This window comes from Chironomus tepperi, unplaced genomic scaffold (genome assembly GCF_022539635.2).
Source record: "Chironomus tepperi strain 1889 unplaced genomic scaffold, CSIRO-AGI_Ctep_v1 contig_305, whole genome shotgun sequence".
Taxonomy (NCBI): Eukaryota; Metazoa; Arthropoda; class Insecta; order Diptera; family Chironomidae; genus Chironomus; species Chironomus tepperi.
In genome coordinates this window covers 14,035-26,694 of record NW_027226427.1, presented here as the reverse complement: position 1 = coordinate 26,694, position 12,660 = coordinate 14,035, and positions in this window count along the sequence as shown.

Genomic DNA, 12,660 nt, shown 5'->3' with positions numbered 1-12,660 from the left:
TACACATGTCAGTTCTCATTAGAAATTTAAATGAATCTCATGACAAACTTTTTTGACACAAAGTCGAGTGTGTCTGTAACATTTCATCAGCACTACCCTAAAACAAAAGCTTTAGAATCAAATAAACAGTGAGAAAATGTATAATGAATCAGCACGAACGCCACTGCCATAAAGCGTCGTTGTGAAACATTCGTATAACATTGAAATTTCTTTCCCTCCATTGAGCTTGTTATTAAGCGATTGAAATGTTCAATTGTCATTAGTCTGATATATACCTCCACTGAAATTAGATCGCTATCAATCATTAATCGTGAAAAGTGGTAAAAAACTTAAAGACAAGTGAATACTGTATTGTGGATAAGTTTGATCTATAAAAAATATATAAATTAAGTTCAATTTTGGATATAAAATTCACGTATACACCAGAAATAATTAAAGTAACAATTTCTTGCGTGTAGAAATTTGTCACAGTTATAAACAAACTCCAATTTCATTCAATTGGACAAATTAAGCAAGGGACCATAAAAAAGGTGCATATTCAATCATGCCTGAAGCACAGATAAATAGTTACACAAGTGAATCAGATTTAAGTGATGATGAAAGACAACATCGAATTGAGGAATTGAGAAAGATGATTGAGGGTAATTATTATGCAGCATTATAAGTACCAAAAATTATACGAGCTTATGGATATAATTTATGGTTGAGTTTCGTCGAGCATCGTCAATATTTTTAATGGATATATGTAATAAGTAAATTAAAAAAAGAAGATGAAATTAATAATTAAAAAATTTCTTTGTGAAGCTCAATAGAGTTGCTATGAGGTGCTTTAGATGAAATTAATTAAAAGTGCGGAACATGATTTGCAATTTTTTTCGATTTTTTGCGACTCAGAGAAGTCAATCTGCATGATGAGAAAATGATGCATTGACTCAAATAGAATATTAATGTCGATTCCCTTGGCTGTTTGCTTGGTGGACTAGCTTTTGATAGAGTGGATATTTGCGTGTATATTTAGAGGACTATCCTGTATTCTTGGCAATTTTTTGAACCATAGATCACAAAAATATATGCAAATTTAATACTAACGTCCTAAATCGTATGTAGCGCATCTATAACAGATACACTCAATATTAAGAACAAGAACATTACCTTAACCCAGTTTAAATTACAACAAAATCACTAAAATCATTACCTCAATCTCACATCTTCATCAACAGTCTAGCCTTAATTCATTAAAAACCACCGCATGTAAACAATTCAAGCAGAATTTCGGTCAGGAACAAACATAAAGATTCTTCTTCTTGAACCAGAAAAAAATGTTCCACTTTGATATGAATACAAAATCAATAAATTTACTTCCTGACGAGAGCAAGCCTTTTATGATAGATTTACTATAAAAGCTTTCGTTCTTTGATGTTCGCACGAATCAATCGATTTAATGGCATCAAAGTAAACAAACTTTCTAGAATTGCGAACTTAATGAAATTCCCTATAATTCATAAGGTGACTGTGCTGTTCGACACAACAATGTAAAGTTTCAGGCATTCCATAACAAAAGCAATAAACTTTTTGCATTCACGAAATTTCGCTAATTCTTGGAAATTGCTTTCGTCGTACCAAAGCTGTTTATGTCCATTATTTTTGGCGGTAAACTCATTCTACTTCCTGTTTTGTATACACATTTATTGACTTTCAATTTGCAATTCTTAAATTCTTGCTCTACATGCAATTACAATAAAATTTAAATTTATTATTTACTGCAAAATTCATTAACATCGACATCAGTCATCACGAAATTTCAAAGTGCAACTCCAAAGTCCGTAGTACAAAATGATAAAGTAGCTTTAAAGTGTCGCATGTAAATATGTCGCAAAAGACACAAATGAATTTTTTTTTTTGCAATATCGTGCGCTTTTGATAAACCGGTCGCCTAAAATAGATGAAAATTATTGTTTACTAAGCAAGTTAGAAAATCACGACTGACTTTGTTATTGAAATTTACAGAGTAGGGTGCAAAATGTTGTTGACTCTAGTATTAATATTGAATTAGTCATCCGCGATGAATTTTTAGAATTTGGGAAGAAAGTTTCTAATTTGATTGGCAAACAGGAGTCAGTTAATGGTATATTGAGTGTGAGAATTAAAGAAAGGAATTCTCGGAAGTCAAATAATGGTCAATAAGTCAAATGTAAATATTAAAGTCATTATCTAAGGAGTCGTTAACTTATTATGTTTGCTTTTTAGAGTTTTATTTAATTTGAGTAAGGTCAAGTTCAATATATATTAGAAAAAGGTCAACTACCCACATAGTCAGAGCAGGAACTAAACCCACGCACTTAAAAATTTTAGTCAAATGCTCTTACAACTTGGATAAGTCTAGGATACAATCAAAGGTTATTCAAAAGCATAGTAGAACGTCAATTTCAACTATTAATCTGTTCTGAACAGTTTAATCTTAATTGTCATTTATGCGGTTTGGTTTGAAAATCTATAGCAGTTTTCATTAATATAATCTCTTCATAGTATCAGAAATATAAATAACATTACTAGATTCATCGCATTGCCCACAAATATCAGATCATATCCACTTAATATCCGCAAAGACATTTCTCATCGGATTTCATCTAAATCGGATCAAAAAAAAATTCCCAATAAACTAATTTTCTCATGATTCTCAAGAGCATCAGAATATCTCGAGGCAACCCACACGAAAATTGACATGTCAACTCGCATTAATTTCTATTCAAAATAATGTGATTGTACGACATTGTCACACTCAATCTTGAAATCTTACGAAAAGATCTACAAATTGAACATTATCCTATTAATAATTTGTGGCGAACATTAATTACATTTAAGTAGCAGCACCACAACAACATAATCACAAAATTATGATCACTCAATTTACACGAAAATAGTCTCTTGACACCCCGCTGCAAACCGACTCATTAAAGTTACTTATTTTGCAAGAAACTACGCTAAGAGTAATAAGCAATACACTCACTTGACCTTGAAGAACTAATTTCATTTTATTGTTTTCAAAGAAACAAAAAATGTTATTTTATTATGTTTGGTTTGACAGTTTCTCAGCATTATGAGTTACGTATATGGAATGATAATTAGGGTTTTCAATACCGGTATCGAAATACCGGTATACCGAAATTATTTGAAAACCGAAATACCGGTATTAAAGATTTTTGAATACCGGTATTCTCGGTATGGAAAAATGTAGGGAAAATTTTAATATTTTTAGTAAATTTCAGGTAACTTTTCAAAATTTTTCTATTAAATGAAACGTTGAGTATTTGGAGTCCATAAAAAATCGTCAAAAAAATTATTTACATTCATTTATTGTCAAATTACGTGTTAAACTTAACATATGAATTTTATATTGAACCATTATTTGGAAAATTGTTTTAACTGATTTTAATATTCATTAGGTATTAAAAAATGATGCGTAATATTATTTCTGAGTGTTATTTCTGATAAGTTAAAAATAGTCATCGAGTGCACATTAACTTGCTATTAGTTAGTTATAACGAATTTTTGTTTGCTTAGGGTTGGTTCATTTTTTTGCAATTATAAACCCATTCATATGAACATGTGAAAAATAGGTCCAATAATATCGAAAAATTTGTCCTTTCATATGGAAAACTTTAAATTTTTTCTAAAAAGGAAACAATTTCTTAAGATTTTTTACATACTTAAAATGATATTTTAAAACGGTTTGAAGATTTATTAAAGATTTTAATAAACAGAAAAATGTCAGAAAACTAAAATTTCACCAATTTCGTGACCTGAGACAGCAATTTTGTCTGAATTTTGAATACCGATATGATACCGGTATACCGGTATTGAGATTTTTCAATACCGAAATACCGGTATTGAAAATTTGGTTCGGTATTGAAAACCCTAATGATAATAATGGGCTAGTAACGATGATGAATTTTTGGTCGCAAAAAATTTGATAAATTATAGAATTTCTATGTCAATGTTATAAGTGTTTCAACTTTTATTGGTGGGCTGAATTGAGCCCGAGATGGACATTTGGGCAAAGAGAAGTTGTTGTACTTCAATAAGAGTGTAATGAAGAGTTTGGAATTTCTGAAGAGTTTGAACTCTGAATAAGGTTACTCAAGACCAACATAAGGTAGATTCTGAATTAATTCAAGAAAACGAATGTCTAGTTTGTGTTGCTCGGGCAATAATACCTCAAATGACTAATTATCAATTGCTTCAAGTTCCCCCTGAGTTCAAATACTCAGTTTAGTTCCATCAAAATTCATGCAACCGAAAAGAGACCACAATACAGTTGTGTGTTGCTCGGGTAAAACTCAAATTTGATTCATGAATTACTCGGATTCCTTTATTGAGTTTATTAGAAAGGTTTAAACTAAAATAAAAGTTAACTAAATATCAAATCTTGTTTGAGGAATGCAACAATCCACAAAAAAAAAATCCCATATCCTCAAAAACAGCAAAATCCACAGCAAACTTCCTGATTGTCCTCTCAACTTCATAAGTTATGACAAGCATGTAAGCCTTTAATCTCAATATCCAACAAGCATTTCTATATATAGCAAAAAAACCTCAACCAAAAGCCATCAAGTAAAGGCTACGCGAAAGCACAGAATACTAATAACTTCTATATTATTTCCCAAGTGTCTCGGAAGGATTCTTGAACTTGGATGACAATTTATGTAAATTTATAATTGTTAACGTAAACAAAATGGAAATTAAAATTCACTTGTAACTGTTAGAACGTGATGAATCGATAGCTGTCCTTGATTAAATGCGAGTAATATGAAATCGATCGATATTTTCTTTTACCATTAAAGCATCAATTAATGGATGACCGACTGGTGGTAATAAAGTGTAATTGTCCATAAAAAAAAGCTATTGTCTGGAATGTCCAAGTACAATTGCTGTCTTTTTTGACGAAATTTGGATGAAATTGCGAGGAAAAACTTTAATACTTTCAATGCGCAATTGCTTCTGTTTTTCTGCTATAAATTAAAATTGCTTCTTAGTAATCGATCAATAGACTCTTGAAATTCAAACAACAAGTGAATCGCAATTTGAGTCATCATAAAAAATGACTTTATTGTACCTCACTTTGTCATGACAAATGTTTGATGTAAATTTTATACTGATTCTACCTTATACCGTGTTTTGCAATGTTTATTAAATTTTATGACATTTTCACCCTTATTAACATGCCGTTTTGTTTGAAATTAGTAATACAATGAATTTTTAATGAGGAAAGTATTGTGTAAAATTTTTGCAATAAAAAACAGAGGTGTTGGCTAAATTAGCCATATTTTCTTTAATTTTATATATATTCAGATCATTTAAATCATTTTCATTCATTTTATTTATAACGATCATTTTTTGAATCATTTTCGACATTATTTCGATGTTTTAAAGTAACTTGCCCCTCGGTTCGACAATTTCTCGTTCATTCATATAAAACATTCATACAAGTCGGACGAGGATTTTTCAATAAGCCATTAAAAGTGAGATTTTGTACATTTTTTACATTTATACAATAATTAACATACATTCATTCACTCATAGGTGTTTGAAACCTACCTACAATCCTATCATTCAATCAGTCCATACAAATCAACATTCATACACTTATACAATTAGGAACAAATATCAAATTATAAATAAAAAGGACAACTAAGGATTTAACACGAAAATAGGCATTTTTAACAAACAAATATATTATTTACAGAATTCGTTCGACATAAATTCAAACACTTTTATAGTGTCATGAAGTTTAAATAGTTAAATTAACAAAAAAATTATAAAATTCACACCGAAAAAAGTCTTAACCCTAAAAATTGAATTATAAACAGTGAAAACAGTGTGTGCTAAAGTCTAAGTGATTTAAAAGTTGTTCATTTCGCGAATTAAATCGATTAAAATAGCTAATAAAAGTAAAGTTAGTAAAATTGGACATTAAGACAAAAACACTAACAGTCAGTGTTAAAAATTCAGTTAGAAACGAAAAAGTCGCGAGTGAAAAATTTAAAAGTCAAAAAATAATTTAATTTGAGGACTATCAAACAATACAATCACAAATAGTTCAACAGAAAGTAGAACAAAGAAGAATAGACACGAAGAAACCAATAAATAAGACAACAGAGACGATTTACAAACATCCAGACGATTCACAAACATCCAGGAGGTAAAAACACGAGGTTAGAAAATCACACAAAGGAAGGTGAAATGACAGACATGGAAACATGTAAAAAGGTAAAATATACATAAATAGTGTCTAAAAAAGTGATAAAATTAAGTTAAAAGTGATACAAATGAAAAAATTAAAAGACAAGAAAAATAGAACACAATATATACAAAATTCAAATTTTAAAAAACTGTTGAGAAATCATTAAAAAACACAGAAAACATTTTGATGAGAGACGCTCAAAAACGAAAAGAAACCTCCAAATTTTTTTGTAAAGTTTGATCGATGGGGGTGTCATGTTTGAATAAAATAAATTGAGCTCGAAAATTAAATGTTAACATTAATGACAAGTGAAAATAAAATAAATAGTAACAGTGAAATAAATTAAATTAATGTCTAAATTGATAAAAATTAAATAAATAGTTGGACAAACAACAAATAATGACAATTAGACATATAATATACAATCAATTAATTAAAATTTGATTACATTTAAAAAATATTTATAGACACAAAAGTCTGCTTTTATGATGCTATAAGCATACATATTACATTTAATTAAAATAAATATTACAAATGATGAAAAATAAATAAAAATATAAATAGATAAATAGATGTGTCATTACTAACAAAAATATTGGAACTAAATTATCAATTGCTATTTAGTTTATAAATCAATTAATTCCAGATTCAATTAAATTATTTTTTTAAATTGATTAATTAATCATGTCCAACATGGATGTTCAACATCCAGTAATGCCAAATGATCCACAAGATATATCTGAGATAAACGAATTGAACCCATTTGAATATTTTTCATGCAAACTTTGCATGCAGTCATTTGACATTCTAGATAGAACGATCATTTGTCCTATGTGCAGGGAGATCTATCATTTACATTGCTTAGATAAATCAGATTACAGATTAATAAAGAATAAAATTTATGCTTGTAAGTCATGTAAGCAAAACAAAACTAGTAATGATAATTTTAATTCACATAAATCTAGTAAAAAGAATAAATCTCAAATTATTAGTTCATGTTCATCTGTTTCGATTAATTCTGAAGATAATTTAAGTTCAAGTGATGATGAAGATGATGAGAAGATCTCAACATCTAAAGCTATTCTTAATCTATATAGATTCACACGACAAGATCGTATGAAATCCAAATATGAATCGTTACCAGTTGTCGATTGCATTGATACCAAATGGTCAATATTTTTCGAGTTATTTAAGCAGTCTCACAATTTATTCAGCGATGCTGAAAATGTATTACGCATTCAGAAATCAATTACATCAAAAGAAATTTTAGAGATAGGAGGGATTAATTTACTTAATCCTCTTACATATTTTGATACATTAAAATTAATTGATGAGAGAATTTGTCATTCCATAAATTTGATTAATAAAGAAACAAGACAAATCATTTTGTTGAAAAAGCTTGATGATGATTCCAGCAGCAATGACATTCTAAAATTTATCGACAAAATCATTAATTATAGCCATATAGTTAAGAGGTACGGAAAACAGAAACATAAAATTGATGATAGAGTTATTTCACACATAGCTAATGTTATGCCTGATACATTATTGAAAGGTTGGCACAAACATAAATCAAAACTTGAGAAAAATAAGAAAGAAGTTTCAGTTGAAGACATTGCTATCTATTTATCCAAGCAGGTACCCCATATTAATTCCAAGATAGCAGCTGAAGAGATAGATCCGTGGATGGATGACAGCAGCAATCATAATGAGCATGATGAAGAACATCATGACAGTAGCTCTTTACATTCCATAAGTAGTTCAATTAAATCGATGAGTTTATTTCCAAACAGCCATTCATTTTGTTGGTTGCATAAGTCCAAAAGCCACTCATCATTTAAATGTAATAAGCTTTGGTCACTAAATGGGAAGGAAGCTAGTAGATTAGCAAAGGTTAATTTCATATGTATATGTTGTGGTCAGCCAGGACACAAGCAATGTCATAAGTTCCGATGTAAGATAAAAGGCTGTACATTTAGTCATCACATAATATTTTGTTATAGTCGCAAAGGCAGGAAGATGAATAGAAATGGCGAAAGTGAAGCCAATTCAGAAAATAATAGTTCTAGTAATGCACAATTGTATGACAACAGTCGAAAGAAATCTGAAGATAATTATTCCATTTCTAATAATCCAATTCATAATATTACAGTTCACAGAGTCGGTCATATGAGAAGTGATACGATGTCATATGATGATCATATGAATAATTTACACAATAATAGTTTATTCCATCATAATCATTCTCATAACACAATAAAAGAGTCGAAGTCTCATATTCATTTTAAGAACGATGAAATCATTAATGAGAAATTAAGTAAACTTAACATTAAAGACCAAATGAAGGAAGATCCTCATCTTTCCGCATTGCCTGAGAATTATTGGCCTGATTTGCCCAATACTAATAAGCATTTAATTCATAGCAGAAAAAATTCGCAAAATAACTCGCACATAAACATAAATAATAAAAATTACTCGACATTTCAATTAATCATAATTAATTTCATGATCATTTGGCACACATTGAAATTATTAATTACATTTAATCTGAAAAATTTTGTGGATCAATTTCACAAAGCATGCGAAAGTACACGCATAGCTTATTCAGAAGCACAGAGCTCATTGAAGTTTTCCAATTTACATGAAGTTCCAAGTTCTAGGCAGAACTTTCCAGATTCAATTGTCGAGGATGGCAATAAGAAGTCATGACACACAAATTATTAAGCATAGATACATGCAACAAAAGGAATTAACTTCCACATTTTTTCGATGATTTTCGAGGAATCAATTTCCAAATTTCCAATGGAGGAATCAACTTCCATCCATATTTATAATTTTTTGAGGAATTAATTTCCATGTCAAGTTAATTAGAGGAATCAATTTCCATAAATTCTAGTTTTGAGGAATCAATTTCCATCCATAATTGTATTGAGGAATCAATTTCCACACTTCCAACGATCTTGAGAATCGTGTATAATTTTTGAGGAATCAATTTCCACGTCAAGTTATTTAAAGGAATAAATTTCCAATGATCTTGAGGATCAAGTATTTATAATTTGTTGAGGAATCAACTTCCAGTGCATATTCATATTCCAGGAATCAATTTCCATATAGCACATTAATTGAATCAATTTCAACAACATAGCTTAATCATACTGTACATATTATATCATAATCACATAAAAACGAATTAAATAATTAATATATTTGTAGTTGATCATCGATTGATCAGTTTTGAAAATAAATTTAAATTATTTGTGGGAATTCTATTGAGATTTGCCAATGAGCAAGAACATTTAAGGAAGACAGACTTCACATATATGTCCAATTAATTTCATTACAAAGCATAGTCAATTTATGCAACATCTAATGCTTTCAACAAGCAACATTACATTTGTAATTTATTAAATCCCCAATATATTATCAAAAAAAAAAAAAAAAAATTTTTTTCGTGCATATAGACACTACTGAAACAAAAATGAAAAGAAATCCTTAGATCGCAAAGATCCTAAAATAAAGTCCATAGATCAAAAAAGATCTTAAAAGTGAACGTGATTGTTCATTAATAATACAAGAAAGCAGTTCCAATTATTTATCTTTTGAATAGATTGAAGTATCATTTAAGGGCAAGAGGTGATGAACACACACACACACTGATCTGATGAGACAGCACACCATATTTATGCTTCAACAACAGCACATATTACTGAGGACATCATAGTCAACTACAGCATAGATCATCACTCATCATTTCTTTGTGTTGGCGGAGTGTTGGCTAAATTAGCCATATTTTCTTCAATTTTATATATATTTGAATAATTTCTATCAGTTTCATTCATTTTATTTATAACGATCATTTTTTGAATCATTTTCGACATTATTTCGATGTTTTAAAGTAACTTGCCCCTCGGTCCGACAATTTCTCGTTCATTCATATAAAACATTCATACAAGTCGGACGAGGATTTTTGAATAAGCCATTAAAAGTGAGGTTTTATACATTTTTTACATTTATACATTAATTAACATATATACATTCACTCATAGGTGTTTGAATCCTTCTAACCTTTCAATCCTTTCAATCAAACCTTCTACCATTCAATCAAATCAACATTCATACATTTTTATACGATAAGGAACAAATATCAAATTATAAATAAAGGACAACAGGATTTATACACGAAAAGAGGCTTTTACATTCAATTATATATTTTTAGATATTTTGTCCGACATACTGTATACCAAAATTCAATTGTATAATTTCATTTGTAAATCAAAATACCTTTATGGTAAATAAAGAATTTTACTTACTTACTTACTTACTTAAAACTCTTTCAATTTCCACTTCATCGATTTTTCTTTATTTTTTATTATTTGCTACTCATCTTCATTTAAGTCATTATGAACAACCGCCAGCAGAGTTCATCCAACAAAGTACATTAAAGCCACATAACCTTACTTGCATATTTTTATATTTTTTTTATTCATAATTAATAAAAGTTGAGAATAATAGTTGGTTTGTTGTGAATGAAGATGCATTTTAAAGGGCTAAGTCCTGTAAAAAAAATTACAAAATACTCGTAAGTAATAGTAATTGTCAGTCCAGTAGGATCCATAGATAGGCAGATTTGATAGGAAAAACAACGAAAAATAATGAAAAAATGTGTTCTTTATCAAAATGAAAAATTGTTAATTATAGTATTTGTGTGTTGATTTGAAACTTTAAAACTGAGCTATTAAAAAAAAACAGAGTTGTCTACGATGTCTTGTTAAAAAGTTTTATCGTCAGCGTTCACTCTTTCATTTAAAACAAATGGAGTTAAGATCTTGAAAATTGAGGTTAGGTCTCAAAGAACAAGGCGATTTTAAGCAAAATTAAGATTAGGTCGTAAAAATTAATTATCCAGACTAAAAAATACATCAAGCGTTCTAATTTTTTCAAAATTATTCTCTGCTCAAATTTTTTCTCATTTTCTTTCACAACCAGAAGACGAAAGTCTTTTTTAACGGTTACCGATGAGAAAAGAAAAGTTATTTGAAGGTAAAAATGATTCTCATGATGTATTTCTATCATAATGTACTAAAATTTGCCTTCAGGGGTCTGACACGATCCGATAATTCTCTCCTACATCGTCGCCTTCTATTGTGGGTTTACGGTTGATGCTTACGGGGAGTTTAACCAGTTTTTTTAAAAACTAAAGTAGGAGCTTTTCAGTTTTAGTGCTAGACAGTAATGGGGTTCTTTAAATGATAGAATTTTTATGTGGAAAACGTTGATTAAAATCAAATTTTAGTGAAAATTGAAAATTATTTAAGATTTAAGAAATAATACAAGATAAGAAAATCCAAATCTACTCAAAATTCGCTTTATGCTGTGCTAATGCAAATCGTGAAATTCTATCTTTCCAAAAAGTTATTCTTATACCTCATCATTTATTGTCTACAAAGCGAAAAGAGTAAAACACAAAGTATATGCTTAGTCCTCACGATAAACGAAGATTGGCTATCACGTACTTTAGATAAGAGAAACGGTGAACATGAACAATCAGCCGTGTTATCAGAAAACAATAAAATTTTATTTCGCAAAAGGTGCTTCTTCACTTTATTTTTTAAATTGCCATTCTATGTCAGTTAGATGATGCGAGAGTTGAGTGATGTCGATGCTGATTTGATGACCTTTTTTCTTGTAGATTGTTTGATTTTTTATGATTGTGTTATAATACTTTGAAAAATCTGAAATCCTGTAAAAAACGTTAAACAAAGATCTGTAAAAACCACTTTTTATATTTCAAATTCATTTTTATTGAACAATTTTTTAATTTATAATTCTTTTTTCAAGTTTGTTTAGTTTTTAATTTTTCAGCAAACAGAATAAAATCCCAAAAAATCTTTTTTGACCAAAAAAAAAACGAATTAAAATTTTCATCTCATTTTTACATGCTTTATATATGTTTATGCTATTAAATTTTGTTGTTGGTATACTTTTAAATGCTATTACGGTAATTCAAATCTACTTAAATGCATTATTTTTTGCGAATTTCTATAAGGACTTTCTTGAGAATAGAAAATTCATATTATTTTTGCGGAAATTCTCATTTTTTCTGATCTGTGACAATAAGTTTATACAAATAATTCCCATTAAATTTAACTTCTATTATTTTAATACAATATAAATTTTTTCGTGTTAATTTTACGCAGTCATTTGAGTAAATTTATTCATCTAAGAAAATTGCTTTAATTGAGTCATTTGAATTTAAAATTTTTAATTATAGCAAAATTAAGTTTTATGTTTTTCTTGTGATGTATTGGACAGAATTACACATTTAAGTGCAGTTGAAATTTATTTTTTAATATAAGTTTGAATTTTAAGTTTTTGTAATTATATATTCAGTTAAGACTAAATTAAATATTGATATTTTA